Here is a 21502-nt window from a genome sequence, read left to right on the forward strand (position 1 = left end):
ATTTGAAAATATTCACCAAATACAGTGTTCTTAAAATTGTAAAACCTTTATAAAATAAATACATAATGTTTTGAATCCCATTTTCTAACCCACTTTCTCTACCTTAAGCACAACAAGTATAAGCAAAAAACACCTGAACAACCAAGTCATGCCACAGTTATGGTTTGCTATCTGTTTATGTTTGCTTGTTTTCAATCTCCCCCTGCATACATCTCCTTGAGGCCACAAATTATACATTTCTTTCATCATGGTATCTGCTAAAGCAAGAACAGTGGATAGCGCCTTGGACATTTAAGAATATATATGTATATATTATTTGTACATATGTGCGCCTATGTAATATATACACACAATATACACATATAAACATATGCATATAAAATTTGAATGTATACTTTATACCGGTTCATAATACTATGCTATTTGGACTGAAAACATTGAGTCATTTGGTGCAGCAAATTGTACCCAATAAACCGTGAAGGAGGCCTACAGAGCCCTGGTGGACAGCAGGGTTACGAATCTGGCTGTTAGCTCCCCTCCCCCCCCCCCCCCCCCATGAGCAGCTCAATAGCACAAGTCAATACAAAGGGAAAGATGAAGCTTTCTACCCCTGTGAAATGTTAGTCTCAGAAACCCTCCCTTGAGTTTCAGCCCATCCTACAGAGTCGAGATGAGTCAGAAGTGCCTTGGAGGAAGGGAGGGAAGCGGTGAAACCACAAATTTTCTGCCACTTTCTTACAGAGTAGGGGCTTGCTTGTAGCTGTAATCTGGAAGCTATGCCACCATAATTTAAACTATCAGCAGCATAGTGCATAGTGCATGGCAGAGGCTGAAACCGAACTTTCAGTGTAAGACAGAGTAGGAAAAAAGGCCCGAGTAGTCGACATGTTAAAAAATGCCTGGTGAAATTCTTATGAATAGTATCAAAACACTGTCTGATATACTGCCAGAAGGTGAGCCCCTCAGAATGTAATGTATTCAAAATACTGCAGGTGAAGGGTTGTCTCCTCAAAATAGAATCAAACTTAATAATGTAAATGAAATAAAACATTCAGGAAACCATTTGATGATGTGGCACACCTCAAAGGGAGAAGAAACCACAGCAAGCATCCAGTAATAATCAGAAATCAAAATATACAAAGCATGAATTTAGGAATGTTGAAAGTTGTAAAGCATAAGATGGGGTGCATAAAGGCACTGGTGAAAAAAGATGGATCGAATTGGTCATTTTGAATCAAAGAAACATGTGGTCCACTGTGCTAATAACCATCCATTGAAGAGAAATGACATCACATTCTCCGCCCAAAAGAATGTTGCAAAATCTATTGAAGTTGCAATACTGTCAGTGATAGAATAATATCCATTTGTCCACAATGAAGGCCAGTTTTTTAACTGCTATTCAAATTTACATGCCAACCACTATTTATATACCAATTACTATTACATACCAACTGCTAATGACAGAGATGAAAAAGTTGAAGATTTTTGCCAACATCTGCAACCTGAAATTGATCAAACAGGTTTGCAATGAGTACATTGGAAACAAAGAAGGATTGGTACTTCGAAAATATGACCTTGATGATAAAAATGATCCTGGAAATCACGTGACACAATTTTGCAAAACCAACAATATTCATTGAAAATACGTTTTGCTCCACAAAATAAATGGCAGCTATACACATGGACTGTGCTGAATGAAATATACAGGAATCAAATTGACAACATCTATTGAAAGAGGTGATGGAGAGGCTCATATTAATAGTCAGAAGGAGGCTACATGCCAGTTGCACAACAAACTATCAATTGTTTATATTTCCGTTAAAGTTGAAGCTGGGGAAAATTAAGACATGACAGGCAAAGTATGATTTTGAGTATATCCCACTTGAATTTTGAGACTGATTCAAGAATAGATTTGATGCCCTGGACACTAATGACTGAAAATGAGCAAAGTTGGGGCATGGCATGAAGAACAACAAGAAAGGAAATACAGAAAAGACCAAAGTGATTTAAGGAAAGACTAAAACTTGCTGAAGCAACGGTTTAAAAATGGTGAAGTGAAAAAGCCGAACACAGATTTCAAAGAGGAATTCAAGAAGACTAAGGGAAATATTACAGCGCAAGGTGCAAATCGTGAGTTACAAAATCAAAAAGGATGCTGAACACTTATCAAATTGAAAGAAAAAAATTCACTCCATAAGTTGCAAAATTAAAATATGGTATGTGAAAAACATGGATAAAAGCTAATAGTATCAAAATAATGTGAAAGATTAAACAGTCATTTTACCCAAAATAATTGGACAGTGATCAACCATTTCAGGAGAGAGCATATGATTGAAAGACTAATGCAACCCAAGGTAGAAATTAAAACCTCACTGAGGGCATTAGTGAAAGGCATTCACTTTTGAAGAAATCCAACTCTATGCTCCAGGCATACAGAGAATACCAAGATATTTCCACAAATGGATGCAATGTTGGAAACACTGGCTCATCCATTCCAAGGATTTTGGAAGATCACTACCTAGCCCACTGACTGGAATAGATCTATATTTGTACACAACCCAATAATGAGTGATCCATCAGAATGCAAAAAACATAATTATCAAACAATGCCTTTGATACCATGTGCAAGTAAAATTTTGCTTATGAAAATTCTCAAGGGTTGAAATAATACATTGACAGGGAACTGCCAGAAATCCAGGCCATATTGAAAAGAGACCATGGAATAATAGGTATGTTTGTTGATGTCAGATGGATCTTGGCTGAAAGCAGAGAATGTAAGAAAGATGTGTACTTGTGTTTCTCTTTTACTATGCAAAGGCATTCAACTATTTGAATCACAACAAATTATGAATAATGTGTACAAGAATGAGAATTCCATAACACTTAATTGTGATCAGATGGGACCCAAATATAGACCAAAAGGCAATCATTTGAACTCATCCCATTCCTCTTGTTGTGTGGAATCGTGTACTCATGTGAAGCTTTAGTCTTAGGAACCCAGGTGTAGAAACGTCATCCATACTAAATAAGATGTTCTCGTAAGGAAATTGGAATCTTTGTTAAATTCATCATGGAGAGAAGCCATCAGCGATATTTTATTTTGGTGAAGATGACATTAATCATTAAATCTCAAATGCTAGTAAAATTTTGCTGAAGAAAATCAAAGGACACAAACTAACCATAAACTATGGTTGTGCATTAGAATTTTCTGGGGATCTCTGCAAGAGAGTGAGCAAGAGAAAAAGAGTGAGAAGATGGGGAAAAGATAGAAAGAGAGAGAAGGAGAGTGAAAGAAAGAACACTAAAAAAATCATGATCCTGGCACCATCATAAAAAATTCTGATAGAATTGGCCTGGAGGGGAACACATTCATAGTTTTTGTCTGATTTATTTTATTTTTATTTTACACTCATTTATTACCTTTTTATATTACACTCTTCTCCCAACCCCATAGGAACCTATTGTTTTAAATATTCTTCAAAATGTGTATATGTTTAAATGTACATGCATTTATTTTTATTTTAAATGCTCTTAATAATGAGTGAAATATTTGAAGTTTATATCATTCTTTGCTGAGCAAATGTTTTAAAGATCCACCTATGTTCTTATGTTTCTTCTATAATATAAATAATAGGAGGCTTCTAAAAGTTCATGGAAATTTTCCACTATTTTTCAATTCAATTATCTTCACAAACTTTTTGAACCCCTCTCATACCACTAGTGGATGGTTTCAGCCAACAGAATATACTTTTTCATATCTTAGGAGGCTATAAACCCACATGCACGGTGCTGATTCTAGAGGAAGGATTTCTCTCTCTTCTGGTTCTGTCGAAGGGTCTTGGTCATCAATCTTTTCCTGGGTCTGGGAGTTTCCCAGTGCAGGAACACTGGCTCAAAAGGACCTACACTACTCTCGCCTCTTCTTTCTTGGTGGAAGTCAGGTCCCTCTGATCTCTGATGGTTTATTGAATCACTGTTAAATCTCAAAATAGATTGACTTAACATACATCTAACCTTGCATTCTGCTTCATTAACATAACTGTCTTGAATCTTGCCTCATTAACTTCATAGAGGTAAAATTTTATAACACATTACATCATATAAAAAAATAGATGATAATTTCATAATACTGAGAATTATGATCCAACCAAATTGACACATATTTTGGAAGGATATATAATATATACGTGTGCATATATGTGTCTCTATATATTTACCAAACTTAAAAATAGTGATTAGATCACTATTTTTATATTTTCCCCTTTGCTTCTAATTGCTACAATAGTTATTAGTGTTTATCCATCAAATTTAACTGTCCTCTTTGCCAGATATTGACTGCCCACTTGAAGCCAACTCATTGCACAAATCGCGCTGTAATGAATATTCTTGAACATGTTCCTTTTAAGACCTATTTGAAAATTTCTCCAGGGTATATAGCTAAGAATGGAATTACTGTGCTATATGCATAATTTCACTAAATAATGACAGATTGCTCCTCCAAATGGCTGCCCTAGTCCACACTCTTGAAAGCGAGACATGCAGTTTTACATGTGCCCACGCCCTCACTAACCCTTGGCAACATCCAGCTTGTAAATTTTTATCATGCCAAAATTATAAATGTTTTCTTTTGCATATGTATATTTAGCCATTATTCTGAGTATCTTTTCATCGCTTTGTTACTTTCAGGGTTTTTATGTTTCCTTATAGAAATTGTCCCTTTATGTGCCTAACGAATCTGAAGATGCCTTGTTGTTGGTCTACTGTTGATGTCTAGGTGCTTTGTTTTATTAGTGGGGGGAGGGTGAGCATTGCACATTTTAGATACTGGTTGTGAGATTTATATCTGAAAATAATTTATATTGTTATCTGCCAATCAAGTTTATCCATGGAGTCCTTAATTTGATGCACTAAGTTTTGCCTTCGTTTTTTTATGCAAATGCTTTATAAAAACTCTCCAGGTGAGTACACTGTGTCCAAGGCTCATTCATTGTCCAGAATAAATGAGCAGAATAGATATTCCAGAGATTTGTTTCTTTGTTCTTTTTAAAAATCATTTCATTGGGGGCTTGTACAACTCTCATCACAATCCATACATCCATCGTGTCAAGCATATTTGTACATTTGTTGCCAGCATCATTCTCAAAACATTTTCTTTCTACTTGAACCCTTGGTATCAGCTCCTAATTTTTCTCCTTGTTCCCTCTTGAACCCTTGCTAATTTATAAATTATTATTTTTTCATGTCTTACACTGTCCGAGATTCCTTTCTTATACCTGAGCTACATTGGTTCTTGTCCTTCACAATGTGAGTTTCAGCTCTTCCTTTAGTTTTTAAGATATTCACTATCCTCCCATTAATGTCTTTTAGTTAAGTTAATCAATACAAGAAATCTAATATTAACCCTCGGGGTTGCAGGAGACATCCTACCACACACTTGGAGCAGGAGAGAATTGAGTTTGTTTCTTAGGCAGTGTTGATGTCAACTGCAAAAGAGCAAATCATGACCTCTCACTCAATTTTCATACTGAATCCTAGCGCTTGTTTGAAAGTGAGGCTGGGTATTTAAAAATACAAAACCAAAAACATGACTTAATACTAGGCAGTTATTGAACTAACTGGGATTGGGGGAAAACGGAATACTCACATGTTTAAAAAAATATTTGGTTTAAGTTCTAGAGGTCTAGGAATATACTCGTGGCTTATCCCTTAGACTAGGGTTTATAGAGAACTAGTGGAAAATGCAGTTTTGCTATTTTTAACCAAAAAGCGATGGCACCAAAGCCCACCTTGTGCTTTCCCAGTGACTGAATATCTAGGTAATGTCGATAGCTTCAGAGATTGCACTATTAATATCTGTCATTGGTCCTCGTAGTTGAAAAGGCCAAAAAATGATGAAAAGGACAATAAAACCCAGTGCAACTGATGAAAATACATTGTCTTTAAGAAAGACCCCAAACTCTTCTTGTATAGCTAATCTGAGGTCAATATGAATTTTGTTAACTTATTTCATTGGCTCAACTCTTCTTACCTAACTTCAAAATTCTGGTGAAACTGAATGGAATTAGAAAGTAGAATGGACGAGGCCATTCTGATTTGTTGGCTTACTGTGCAAGCAATTGAGTTCCATGCTGGCTCGGGCGTAGGCATGGAATGACGCTACAACAAAATAAAACCAGAACTGGAGTTGATCATAAAAGGTGTATGCTCTGGGTTGAGCTCTGGCACTAACCATATGTACATTACATTTAATTCCTTAACTGGCTATATAAATTTTGACAAGGTTTTAAGTACCCATATCAACATTTTGACAAAAAATGGGGCAGGGGATGAAGGAGTGTCACTAGATGGCATCTAATATCTCTTTCAATTGCGTGATTCTAGTATACTGAACATGTCCCACCAGGCTGTTGCTATTTATGAAGCATATGACAGTCGTCTCAGATTTTCCTGTTATTTCAATCAGATGAAAATTCAGCAGCACAACCAGATGTAAATGCCTTGCCCTTAATGGTCCTATCTACCTATACTATCAAAAATGTATAAGATAAATGAAGAAAAAATTTAAATATAAAGTTATTTTAAATAAAAAGTTGTATTCAAGTAGGTTGTTTTGTTAAATTAAATACAAATGATGGCATTATAATAAAGAAAATGCGCTCAGTAATAAAAAAATGTTCCACAAGTTTATTACTATTTCAATATTTTCTTCCATGTAGACTGAACTATAATAATATAGAAAATGCCTATTTGCCTTGGCATGTCATAAAATACTAATAACTTTAAGACTATTTGAGATACAGATTTCTCACTTTAATGAAACTGCCAGATATCCCCTAATGATTGTTTTAATTAAAAACCACTTATTAATTCCTGACCATTATATACTTGAATATAAAATTTACATAACTGCATCACAAAATTCTGCAAATCATGTTGTAATCATTGCTACCTTAGGAATCAGAAAAATTCTTCATGAACAATGAGGTTTTGGAAACTGATTTCAACAAAGTAACTGGGTGATACTTCTACCAACAATAGCAGTGTCTGCTATACTGTAGCAGTTTTGAGTGTTTTCATCCTGTACCCAGTGTGGTAGAGTCAAGTACTTGATATTGCTCTTCTAGCCAGAGTTTGTAACTCCCATTAAACAGTTTTTATCCTGATGGGTATGGACAATAGCAGTTGAAGTAAATGCTGAGAGAATTATATGATTCACCTGTTAGTTATTTTAAACAAGCTTGGTTGTGATTGTAAAAGCTTAGAACTCTAATGTGGAGATTGGTTAGTTTTGCAATCCTGCTGTGTCTAAAGCAGTCATCTTGAAAGCAATTGTACTCCATCAAATATGAAGAACCAGGAATGGAGTGCATCATTTGGACCCATGCTCCCTGTACATCGCCCCCTTCTGTCCAGGAGAGAGAGGTGATATGCAGTCACAGCAGAGGAGCTGCAGAGGAATGGGAATAAAGCAGCAGTAGCAGCAGCAGCACCAAGAGCCAGAACACACAACAGCGTGGTGGGCTTCCCAGTTCATGGAACCTGTAAAGGTGAGTGTCTACATACAGAAGAGGGTGCCTCCAGGCACTGAAGGGGCCACACGTGCTGACAGTTAGAGCCAGAACTGAGTGTCTTCGAGCTGAGTGCTTATAGTGGATTGCTTTGGGGTATTTATCAGAAACTCCTGAAAGAGCTTTGTAACATTGCTTGAGTTGAGCAGAGATCCAGGAGACAGTTTAAAGGCTGATGACCAAAGAGTCAAGCCTGTAAGCAATTCAGAGAAGAGGCTGTTCTGACCAAACAGCTATAGTATGAACCTTTCTGATCCCGATTTAAAAATCTGCACACTAACCTAATAAATCTCATAGTTGTGAGTAGGGTCTGTGAGTTTCGTATGTCCATCGCAATGAATTATCGAACCCATCTGAGAAATAGAGAGTACCATTGGAGAGAAGATTGGTGTCAGAGGTGGTAAAGAATTGTTGGAGGCTTGAAGACATGTCTGATCTCTTCTTCAAAGGATTCGGCTCTGAGCTGATGAGGAGTGTGCATCTCTTTCCCCCTTGGGTAAGCAGAGGAGGTCACATGCTTCTCTATGCCTTTTATACTCAGCTAATTCCAGTGACAGCAGTCTTATGACTCAATGCCTCAACCACTTTTCTTAAATGCCTGCAAACCTCTCATTTACCCAGAGCTCCTCACTGCCATGGAGTTGATTCCAATCCTATATCACATAGTGATACTGTGACCCTATCTCACAGAGGAGAACTTTCCCTGGGTCAAACTTTGAGGGAGCAGCAAGGCTGACCTATCTCCCATGGAGCAACTGGTGGTTTGGAACTGCTGACTTTTAGGGCAGTAGCCCAACATGTAGCTGCCGATGCTTCCAGAGCACCTTAGAATTGAGAGTGAAGTTAAACAGAAAGATAGTTATTAAAGCAGGATAAAGACAAGACTCAGTTATGAGGCAGTTATGCAGTTGATCTAGAATATGTGTGTATTTATCGTTTAAAGATAAAATCTAAACACTTTCCTAAAAATATGCAAAACCTGAGGACCTCTTAAAATGCATCCTGAACTGGCACTTCACATTGGAGAAATACTTGATTCTGAATATAATGATGAATAAAAATTATGTTATTTCATTAAGTAAATATTCAGAATGAATTTTTCTTTGAGAAATTTAAAAATCAGAGACGAATGAAAAAGTGTAAATTCTTTATCAAAGTTAAATTTTAAAATTATATATTCCTATCAATCTGCTTTTCTTATAAGAAAATAAAGCCTGCAGAGAATACATTTAACTATTCAATTAGTGATTTCCAAAATGGATGAAGATGACAAATTGCATAAATGTGTTCATACATCCAATACCTCTTCAAATCCTCATTTTACTTAGCTTATTTATCCTCTCAGCCCTTTTAAAACCGGCAGGAGAAAATGACCTCTCTCTAATTTTGCCTTTCCCCGGAGTGCAATGGTGATGCTAACGAGCACAACAGCTTCAAAGAGAAAGGAACAGAAGGAGACAGAGAAACACTGGGGCAAAGAAACTGAACTAACTGGAAAACCTGCTCTCCTGCAAAGAGATCTGGCTGTCCCTCTATGAACCCTAATAAAATGATTAAAAAAAATAAGAAGATGGAAATTTTTTTTGTTAGATATTTCCCATATTTTGGAAAAGATCAATGTTTGCCAGCACGATACTGGTAAAAAATTTTTTTGAAGTGTAGCTGTCCCATCCTTTCAAGTAGACTAGTAAAAATGTTCATGGAGAAATGATCAGGGCTCAAGTTAGAGGCCAATCCCAGGGTCGCAGTGCTTTATTCTCAAGTAACAACTAAAACGCTGTATTGGTTACCTTGGAGACCCCCAAATAACGTGCAAAACTTTGAAATCAATTCACCGCAGGTTGTGGAAATAACATTTTCAGAAACCTTCTGAGAACAGGGATGACCAGGATGTTTGACATCTTTATTTAATTGTGTTCTCTTTCGAACACACACATCAAAGTGCATACCAAGGAGACAGTTTCCACAGGCTCAAGTCTGTGACACTGGCGACACGGTTTGAGTTGGGTCACCTTTCTCCTCTTCCTGTGCTGAGGGTTTCTTCACCCAGTCACTTACCTTTCCTGCTCCCCAGGGTTCCTGTCTAATTCTTAGAGCTGCTGTATCCAAATACATCCCATAGGTGCTCTTCAAAGGGCACATTGCTCAAGGCAGACATGTTCGACTGTTTAAATTTAACTATTGCTTAGTTTTTAAATTTTAGGTGCTATCTCTGGCTTTAGGTTTAAAGATTACCAGTATTTTTGTGAGTTAGTGTGTGTATTAGTCTGGGTACTTGGGAGAAACAAATCCACAGCAACTCATGTATAAGAGAGAGTTTTATGCAAAGAAAATGTGCATCACGAAAACATCCCAACCCAATGCTGCCCAAGCCCACAAGTCCAACATTAACCCATACCCAACACCAGTCCACAAAGTCCTTCACCTCACAAAACAGAGGCAGTGATGCCGACTGCAGGAGGAAAGCTGAGTCAGTGAACGTGTAAGCATCTCAGCACTGGCAGGGGTCTCCACACGGCTGCTCCAGCACCCAGGGCTGCATCGGGATAGATCCATGCGGCTTCTCCTTGGGGATGTCTTGGAGGAAGTCAATCTTGCAAGCTGAAGCAGGGAACTGCTAAGGCAGCTGCACCCGATACAACCATCACAAAACAAGAGACCAGAGAACTAGAAAGGCGAGGCTTCACCACCCATTTATCCCTCCACCTTTCAACCAGCCCCACATGTGATTATCGGCCAGGCTGGCACAATTAACTAACTCAGTGTGTTAGTCTGGGTATTTTAGAGAAGCAAAGCCACAGAAACTCATATGTATAAGAGAGAGTTTCATATAAAGGCTAAGTGCACATTAAGAAAACATCCCAACCCAGTGCTGCCCAAGCCCACAACATTAACCCATTAATTAACCCAGATGTCCGACACCAATCCACAAAGTCCTCCTCCCTCTCACAAAACACATGCAATGATGCCAGCTGCAGGAGGAAAGCTGGACATGTAAGCAACTCAGCACTGGCAGTAGTCTCCGCATGGCTGCTCCAGCACCTAGGGCTGCATCGGGGTAGGTCCATGTGGATTCTCCTTGTGGATGTCTTGCAGGAAGTGGGCCTTCCAGCTGAAGCAGGGAACTGACTAAGGCAGCTGCACCCTGGTCCAACCATCAGAGAGCAAGAGAACAAGAACTATAAAGGTGAGGCTCATTGAGCCATTTATCCCTCCGCCCTTCAATTAACCCCACATGTGTTTATCGGTCAGGTTGGCACAATAAACTAACCACCTCAGTTAGTTATTGATGGGTCTTTTTTGGAAACATCCATAATTGTAACTGGAACCAAATAAATGATTACTGAAATTGGAGGACAGCTTAGATATGGGATAATCTTAACTATCCATATCAAAGCAAGACCTAGCTAGGATATATAGTTCCTTGGCAAGGGGCATGGGATTTTTAGTTCACATTTCATTTGGGGTATTAGTTCCAAGATTAACTGTCATAACAAGGTCATAAGTAAAACTATTAACTTTCCTAAGTATCATTTTCCTGATTCAAAAAGAGGGGGATGATAGTACCATATGAGGCTGCCTTACATATGAGAAGTGTTCAATCAATATAAACTATAATTATGAATGCTAAAGTCGGATGGCTAATTACTATTCTAAAATGACATACGCCACAGAAAATAATAAATTCTACAGGTGATTATCCGTATATAATGCAAGCCTATGACAAACTTTGCTGAAGGAAGGTCTGATTATGAAGAAACCTCTGCTGTTGTCTTGACATTACTAGCAACGATATTTGTGTTCTGCAAGTACAATATCATAACTTTTCTCAAACTGTGCTAAGCCTCAGTGAGAAGGCACTTATCTCCATGCCCATGGGTCAGCAAGTCCAACTGCCACAATTAAATGCCCAGAAGTAGCCCACTCCACAAGCCAAGCTCCTGCACAAAAGCACTGTTAGGAAGTCCATGCTCTGGACCTGAACTTACTGGTTCTGCCGCTGCACCTCCAATGGTATAGCTGTCGTCTGTATCCAGAAGGGTCTCTTCACAGGGAATCTCAGATCCAGAGGATACGCTCCACTCCTGGTTCTTGCTGATAATAAGAGACCTCCTCCTACTTCTCAGAGGACTCAATTTATACACAGCAGATGAGCAGATGGCCGGCCAGGGAATTTGATTCACAATTACTCACAGGTGAATCTTATCAGATCCCCCGCTCCCCCACCTTCTTTCCAGACCCAGGCAGAAAAAGGTTGCTTGGTGGGAGTTAGAGACTTTGGCTAGAAAGGGCCTCATTGAATAATTCACTACCCCTGCAGCAAAGTATGGCAAACACTAGATATTGAATTCATGTTAAATAAATGAATAAAAGGAGATGGAACACCAAAAGATTTAAAAGGTAGATAAAACTCAGGAAACGAAGACGCAGATAGTGAAAAGTAAAGATTTCCTCTTTCTACCCTGTGCTGTGTTGTGTTTTTAAGACATGTAGTCTTTCATTTTTATAGCCCAAGTCATAATACCTTTTGATCATTCCATAACTAATACATGTCTAGAGAATACATGCGTGCACACAATTTTTAAAAAATAACCATGAAGGAAAGAATATAAAATACAGCTCACTTTTTTCAAGATTAGGTTTTGGGGAGATTCCAGACTACCACAAGCCAACTTGAATCTTACCTCTATAATTCCCTATTAGACACCTCTCCAAATACCTGCAAGATATATTGGTATCCTGAGACTGATTATGTATTTCTATTTTCTTCATCAACTCAATTCATGCATGCATGCATTTATTCGTTTAAGAAATATGAATGTCTATTCATTTATAAGCCTTAGAGAGTTCTTGGTGACAGTGATGGGAGATATCCCCCATATTCAAACCATAAAAAGATTTTTTTTCATATAGGTTATAAAGAATGCACACAGACCATATAAATATTAAAGTAATATAAAAACCTTTACAAAGTTAAGAGAAAGTTCAACTCAGATCCTCCCATACTTTTAAAAATAAGCTTTAAAATATAATCTATCAAATAGCTACTTGTGGCTTAACATGGAAGGTGACTATGGGCATGAGAAATAGTCAAGTAGAAGTTGTTATTACCTGATATTCAGTTTACGCCTTTTCACGGGAACCATATTTACAACAGAGTGAATCATTGCCTGGTAGTGTGTCATCTACACACACACCAGCACGTTCAAGTCTATACTCTCAGCTTTCCAGGGGTCTCCCTCCCCTTATTGGCCATCTACTTCACCTTCTCTAGCAGTTGATCCTTTCTGATAATGTGTCCAAAGGAAATGGGTTGGACAATGTTCTCTTGTGACCCATAAGTTTTTGGCGGATAAGTTTCATAACTAGATCACTATGTTTTTCTTCCTACTCTGCCTTGGCTGAGGACACAGTCTGCTGAACTCTGTCCACCTTTAGTGATTCTGCTAGTATTGAATTACCAGTGGCAGAGCTTCCAGCATTTGAGCAGGAGGCAAGGCGCCACGATAAGACAAACTGGCAGACAGATGATAGCAAGTAGAGGTGGTGAACTATAAAAGCCTAGAATATACGAGGGGGTAATCCCCCACCCCCCAAATAACACCCTTTTTTTTAAAAAAAGCTATGTATTTATTTTATTTTATTTTTACAGAACAACCTGATCACCTTCAACTTACTCTCCATTACACTTAAAACATTTGTCAAAACTCTGATTCCAACTCCATCTTTTTTTCTTCACCTCTTTTATGTCAAATCACTGCCCTTTTATGCCCCTCTTCATTCGTGGAAACAAAAAGTTGCATGGAACGAAGTTAGGTGAGTAAGGTCTGTGGGGTGGGAGAGGCATGCTGTTTTTTGCCAAAGTCTGGCACACTGTGATGGCTGTGTGAGCACGTTCATTGTCTTGGTGCAACAACCAGTCCCTTGCCTGACACAAATCAGCCATTTTTTTGTCACACACCGTTAGCTATCTTTTCAGAACCTCTAAATAGAAAGCTTGATTAACACTATGACTGGGCAACGGACTCCAAATGCATTATGAGTAGACATTTTTGTTTGTTCGGGAAGTTGACGGACATCCAGAACGAGATTTGTCATCAATCAGCATTTCACCCTTTTTGCAATGAGAAAACCACTGATACACTTGAGATTTTTCCCACAGCACTGGTCTTGTAAGCTGTGTTCAACATAACAACAGTTTCTGTGGCATTTTTACCAAGCAGGAAACAAAATTTCACAACCACACTCTGGTCTCTTAAATCGGCCATCACAAAAAACAAAGTCCAAGCAAAACTAATTTAGTGAAAAAATTCACTGTGACCAGATAGAATTTTCCCAGGCAAGGCCACTGGGTGTGCTAACTCAATGTTCGTGTAGTGGGAAAAATGTGTGCTATCAAAGCTCCGCTGAGCAGAACATTTTTTCCAGATTTTGGGGGGCTCCCTTCATATTAACCATATAAATTATGATTCCATGTAAGTGAGTGTTGTGTAAATTCATTCCTAAACATTCATTTAAAAGAGGGGGGGGGAAAGGAAAGCCTGTTTCTATCCACCAGGATTTTGACAGTGAAGTATTATCATTCTCCAAACAGGAATATTGATCATAATGCCTAGCATAGAGTAATTTTTCAAGGGCATAGATTTTAGCCTTTCCATTTTTGAACAACTTTATGTAGATTTTTTTCTACATTTGAATTCAAATTCAAGCAGAGAAACTGATATTCTTTATAATCTTACTCCTGCTGTCATTTCTTATTCCTTATAATTGTACTGCTCCTGTCACATCTTATAATTCCTCGATCATATATTCTTTTTCAACCATACCAATATCTTTTCCCCTGTTCTCAGGAGACACATGCTTCTCACCCAACAATGCCTTATTGTACGCTGCTACTATTTGTCAATACTGCCCCATCACATTTCTGTTCCTCCTGGCAAATTCCCACTCACTTTTCAACACCTCTGCAGATGGTTCTGTTCTTTTGTGCCTTCATATATTCACTAGAAATCCCTATTAGCACCCTATCAATATATATTGTAAAACATTGTCTTACATTGCCTGTGTAACTAGGTTGTGATGCCTTCAAAGGTACAAACAATGTATTATTCATTTTTGTATCAATAATAGATATCCAGTGATTTTTTTTCTTTGATTGAATTAAATGAGCTGAAAAATGCAGGGTCTCTCTAAACTTCAAAGAGCAAATAAAAGGATGTGCTAGCAGTCAGAGATGGTAAAAGAGAAAATGACTAAAGAATAATGGGAAATATTCATAATAAAATTGTGAGGATAAAATCACATATGACCTAAGAAAAAAAAATCAGCTATTTAAAGAGGCTTATGTGGTTTTACAGCATATCCTCTAATGTGTAAAGATATAAGAGGTTATATGTATAAAATGGAAAAATAACCAGGAGCAGGGACCAGGGAAGAGCCAGTTCAGACATCATGTAATTCATCCTATGGTTCTAAACTATCAAATACAGCATCCATTAGTCTTTCAGAGAGAACCGATTTTTTTTTTTCAATTGAAATATCTACCAGGTCATAGAATATGTGTCCTAGGACAGTACAGCAATCAAAGGAGTCAGGGGGAGGTAATGAGATGTACCAGTGAGGCAGGCACATGTTCTCGAGCCTCACGGATCCCCCGTGGTGTGAAAAACCCACGGAGAGTTACTGCTCCATGTTGAGAGCCTTCTCCCATTCTATCTTTTGTATAAAATATTCCTCAGTGATAAGGTTCCCCCTCCTCCTATTTTCTTTTTTAAAGTTCACCTATTATTATCATGTGAGTTTTATATCCAACAATGTACCTTTAGAAAGCATTAAATTTGCTTTCCATGTTCCTGCCCTAACCCATCCCTCAACAGGTGACATGAATTTCTACCACAAAATATAACATTTGTTTAAAATAATTTGCCATACCGTTCCTTTCTTTTTTTTTTCCTTTCCAGAAGGTAAAGGTCTCTATTTTGAGCTGTAAGAACCCTAGACCCTACTCATACCTACCTGGCATTTACCTACCTACTGTCACACCTGTAGATGTACACCACATATCTGACATATAACACAAATAATGCATCATTATATGCAAAGTACTGATGTCAGCACTATAGTCTATGTACATTAATTCGTTTAGCCCTCCCATTATACCGAGTATTTAGTGGTTGAATTCAGTTCATAGCATAGGATAGTAGGGATGTATTCAATCACATATCTTTCCAGGAGCTTTTTTTATGACTTTATCAACAGGAATGGCACCAAAGAAGATGTGTTTGTACCCCAGACTGCCATAAAGAAGAATGACCCCAGGAAGTCCCTTTGCAGTGTAGGAGATGGAGAGACTGTGGAGACTGATGCTGTTTAAAGAGAAAAGGGTGAGGAGGCAGCAAATGTTACAGGTACTAGTGGCATTCCAGTGCAGGGCAGTAAACATGCAGCCGATGGTAACCAATACAGGTGTTACCCATGTCGTAGGGGTCCTCCACGCAATTTCCAGCAGAACTATCAGAATAGTGAGAGTGGAGGAAAGGACAACGGATCAGAGAGTGCTCCTCAAGGCCAGGCCCAACAGCACCAGCCCTACCACAGGCAATGGTTCCTACCTCACTACAGCAAGGACCATATGAGCATCGACCACATTATTCCAGCGCTCCTATGCAAGAAGTGATGGGGGCTGCTGACAACCAGGGTGCAGGAGAACAAGGTAGTCTGGTGAGACACAGTATGCTTTGAGGTCATAGACCATGATTTTGCAGCGGCCCTCCTCACCAACAACAACCTAGTCTAGAGGGTGATGATATAAAGGATAAGGAAATCAATGAGACCCAAGGTCAGCTGCCACCTCCATGTAGGTACCACTGAAACCTCAGTTACCCACACGGATGCCCAGATAACCTTAAACCACAAAATGACAGAGACAAAAACAGCTGATCCACCAGCTGAGAAAATGCCTGCTTACCATCTTTACCACTATCTGGTTTAGTCGTCCAACAAGAAGAAATGAATATGATATTCCAGCAGTAAGAAAGGAACAAAAGATTCGAGAAGAAGACCTTAAGTGCGTGCTTTTTATCCATTGACCGGATAACTAAAACTATCTCCATTATCTATGCAACATGGGGTTTTTATTATTTTTACCTAAAGATTTCTCTTTTTGGTAATGACATACATGTTTTTAAAAAAAACTGGTTTTACTCAATACACATTTAAAGTCTTAAAAATTGTTTCATATCTGGTGAATTTGAGATTTTTAAGAACCTCATTTTTAATATGTAGTAAAAGTTTATAGCTTGATTTTTTTAAGTCAACAAATTGAAATCACCTTCTAATAAAGCTCTTAAATAATTTTAAAAGAGAGTTTTCCTTGTGATTCCACAAACAGTACACTCTTGCATTTTAATTCTTTAAAACATCACCTTACCAGTATTTGCAAAGAAAAAATGAAAAACCGAAAAGGTTTAGTAGCTGTTAACAGGATAATCATATACTGTTAACAGCTACTAAACCTTTTCTGTTTTTCATTGTGAATTTGATGGAGCCTTACAGAGCCAATCCTTTTTTCAGTTAATAATTTAGACATGCTGTTTCATGTCATCATGTACAATTCTCACAATGTAGTATCATTAATCCCACTTTCTCACTGAGTTTCCTGTTTCCGTTCCTCTTCCGTGGCTGACCTTTCTCACCTTTGTCTACAAAACCTTCTCTAACATGTTTTGACTCATGGCATTTGCCGAGAAGAAAGCCTAGAATAGATAAACCAAAGACTTACTTTAGGACATTTTATTCTCCGCACAGACATTTGTTTAATAGGTCTCGATTTTTCCATGCTTCTGTTAGGATTTTTAAGGCTGAATTTTCATGGTTAATATGGTTGTTATAATATTTATATTATAACAATCATCTATGTATAGTATGATTATGATCATATATATATGATGTTTAAGATTATTTCAACTCTGGACTTACAGCAACATGGTGACTGAGGAACACATATCAGAGGGATTCTGCAGAAATCAGTGCAAGAGAGTCAATAAGAGGGGTCTGCTGGGTCACAAGAGGAGTATCATAAAAATAGGCACAGATCCACTAGGTTTTGAAGAGCTGGGAGCTTTTGGCTTACCACAGCTGAGGCTGGCTAGGTTTAAACATTAGTCCCACCATTATCTCATCCAGGGCCAAGATACTTTGGAGCCAGCCAAATGGCTTTATCTCAACACAGCCACAGCTTGCCACTGCCTTGGGGCAGGGTGTAAACCTCCCTACCTCCAGCCCCACAGACGGCCATCAGGGCTCAGCTATATAGTTACTTTTATTTCTTTTTCATCTCTCTTTCTCCCCACAGTCAACCAGATCAGTTTTTTTTCTTTTTCTCTTGCCCTTTTTCTCACACACCACTGCCAACCAGGCCACTTCCCTTATCCTAGGAATTTACACCTGTCCTCCACCCAGCTGGGGGATCCCCATCCTCACAGTGTAACCCGAGGCTGAGGAAAGCCCACCCACCTCCCTCCAGGAAATATCCTGCCCAACTTCCTCTCGGGAAAATCCTGGCCACCATCCTCTGGGGGAAATCCAGCCTGCCCACCAGTCCTCTTTAGCGCTTAACACATGGCTGGGGAAATCCAGCCCACATTCTTCTGGGGGAAGCCCTGTCTATGTGACTGGGGGAGCTCCTACTCATCCTCTGTGGTACCATGTGACTGAGGGAACTTCTTCCCGCCTGCCATAGTGCCTCACACTGCCTAAGGCAGCTCAGCCAACACTCTTCAGTGCCCCACAATGCTTAGGGAACCTATACCCAACCTCCATGGTGATCTAGCTGACCAGGACAATTCCATCCACCATTCGCGGTGCTCTACACCAAAGCGGGCAAAATCACCTGTCTTTGATGGCACTCCCATTGCAGCAGGCACCACCGCACACCCTCTGTGGCATCCCAAGCTGTCATGGGCCACCCATCAAGGCTTCTTGTGAAATAACCTAGTGCAGCACCATCCTCAGCGGTCCAAAACCACCCAACCGTTGTCCCCTGACAGGACCTCCAACTTGCCCTCCAAGTAACAGAATACTGGTTTGACTAGGGAAAGAGTGAAGCCACAGGAATAAAGTGATGGGGCAATCCCATCGTGCAATTAACATCAGGCATTTCAAAGAAGCATTCCTACGAGTCTCCCAGAGAGAGCCCAGTGCTTTTCAACTCTCTGGAAAATGGCACTGTGCTCCTCTAAAACAAAGCAAGGCAAAGAGCAATCATCACCAATGGCCTCAGCGAAAAAACAGGAGAAACAAAAGGCAATGGCAGAAAATGTCCTGAACCTAATGATGTACATATAAGTAGACATTGATCTGCTGCAGAAAGAAATTTTCTGAATGCTACTTGGAATAATACAGGATATGAGGGAAGCAATAGAGGAAAAGGATGAAATGATAGAATAGATAAAGACCATACACCAATGGGAAATACAAGCGCTTAGGGATGAGATAACAAAAACCAGTTGCATACTCATGGATTTCACTAACCAACTGGAGGAGGAAAAGAACCACACCAGTGGCCTAAAGGATAGCCAAGAAAACTTTAACAAACGTGAACAAAAGTATTCAACTTTGAGGAAAAGGAGAAAAATCATGAGAGCGGCTAGGGAAAAACAAGCAATCACATATGAAGTTTCTAAAATAAGAATATGCTCAGACCTATCACCAGAAACTATGAAGAAGAGGAGAAAGTGGAGTAAGATATTCGAAAAATAGAAGGAAAATAACGCAATCCCAACAATACTCTATCCAGCCAAATTATCTATCAAGACAGATAGAGAAGTAAGAGTCTTCCCTGACAAGGAAAAACTCAAAGAATACGTTAAAAGAAACCCAGCCCTACGAAAGATCCTTGCCAACCCAGTAAGGGCAGAAGAACAGCACTCACTGAACACAAATAAGACTGCCACATAGAAAAACCTCACCCAGAGGGCAACAAAGATAAAATATCCCCCACAATAGTATTGGCTTAAGGGTGAAAAGAAGTCAAGAATGAAACACACACACGCACACAACACACTGATAAGAAATGGAGGTAGGAAAACACCCAACACAAAAGGTATAAGATGACATCACAGAGTCCACAGATGGGTATAATAACCCTGAATATCAATGTACTAAAATCAGGCATTAAAAAACCGAGGTTAGAAAACACAACCCATCAAGGACTCTACTCCAATGAATTCAACAACTTGGAAGATATAGACAAAGTCTTGGATAAACAATCCCTCCCAAGACTATCCCAGATGGACGTCAAGAATCTCAACAGAACCACAGCAATAGAAGAAACAGAAAAGGTTATCAAGGGATTACTAACAAAAAATCTCCTGGACCCGCTGGCTTCACAGAATTCTATCAAGCATTCGGGGGGAAAAAGTGACACCAATCCTACACATAATCTTCAAGAGCATAGAAAAAGATGGCAAACTCCCAAATCCTTTCTATGAAGCTAGTATAATTTTGATACCAGAACTAGTCAAGGATCCCACAAGAACTGAGAATTATGGACCAATATCCCTAATGAACATCAATGCAAAAATCTTTAACGAAATACTGGCCAGTAGAATACAAAAGTACATAAAATGAATAATTCACCATGACCAATTGGGATTCATACCAGAGGTCCAGGGATGGTTCAGCATACGAACACCGTAAGTATCATTCACCACATTGACATAAAAAAATATAAGAACCACATGATAATATCGATAGATGCAGAATAAGCATTCAACAACATCCAACACCAATTCCTATACAAGACACTTAAGAAGATAGGAATGGAAGGAAAATTCCTCAATACAAACTATATATGAAAAACCAACAGGCAACGTGGTAGTCAATGGAAAAAAGACAAACAATCCCACTGAAAAAGGAGACCAGACAAGGATGGCCCTTGTCCCACTCCTATGTACCATCATACTGGAGGTTTTAGCTAACAGCATAAGGCAAAGGAAAGACATCAAAGATATTTGTCTGGGGAAGGAGGAGTTGAAACTATCATTAATTGCAGATGATATGATTTTATATATGGAAAATCCCAAAAGCTCTACAAGAGGACTACTGGAAGCAATAGAGGAATGAGGCAGAGTGGCAGGATACAAGATCAACTAACTGAAGTCTATCAGACTGCTATACACATCAGAAAAGACCACAAAAGAGGAAATTAGAAATGTGGTACCCTTCACAGCAGCCAAGCACAAATTGAAATATCTAGGGATATACCTGACTAAAAAACAAAAGATTTGTATGAGGGAAACTACAGAAGACTATTACAAGAATCCAAGAGTGACCTCAACAAATGGAAGATTATCCCACGCTCGTGGATTGGAAGACTCAATATAGTAAAGATGGCAGTGCTGCCCAAGGCACTATACAAGTTTAATGCAATCCCATTAAATTACCATCATCTTTCTTCAAAGAATTGGAAAAACTGATTATCAGCTTGGAGAGGGAAGAAACCCAGGATTAGCAGAGAACTCCTCAAGAAGAAGGACACAATGGGAGGGCTCGCTTTACCTGACTGTAGCATATATTATACAGCTACAGTGGTCAAAACCTCATGGTATTGGTATAATAAAGGATACTCAGACGAATGGAAAAGATCTGAAAACTCAGAAATAAAATCATCAGCATACAGACAACTGATCTTTCATAAGGGCCCAAATAATATCAAATGGGAAGCGGATGCCCTCTTCAACAAGTGGTGCTGGAAAAAATGGATATCTATCTGTAGAAAAATGAAGCAAGGCCCTTATCTCACTCCATGCACAAGAATAAACTCAAGGTGGAGACCTCGAGGTAAAACCCCAAACTACTAGGGTTATCAATGAGGGAATTGGGACAAACCTCAGAACTTTGGTGCAGGGAATACATAGGCTTCAGAAATAGGG

General features: G+C 38.8%; 1 pseudogene; it reads left to right on the forward strand.

Moving 5' to 3' along the window:
- Positions 1-1466: 1466 nt before the first annotated feature.
- On the forward strand, positions 1467-16560 carry LOC101637955 (annotated as a pseudogene).
- Positions 16561-21502: the final 4942 nt, after the last annotated feature.

The sequence above is a fragment of the Echinops telfairi genome, unplaced genomic scaffold, assembly GCF_000313985.2.
Source record: "Echinops telfairi isolate 266 unplaced genomic scaffold, ASM31398v2 ScPeMD7_7467;HRSCAF=8505_1, whole genome shotgun sequence".
NCBI classification, from domain to species: Eukaryota; Metazoa; Chordata; class Mammalia; order Afrosoricida; family Tenrecidae; genus Echinops; species Echinops telfairi.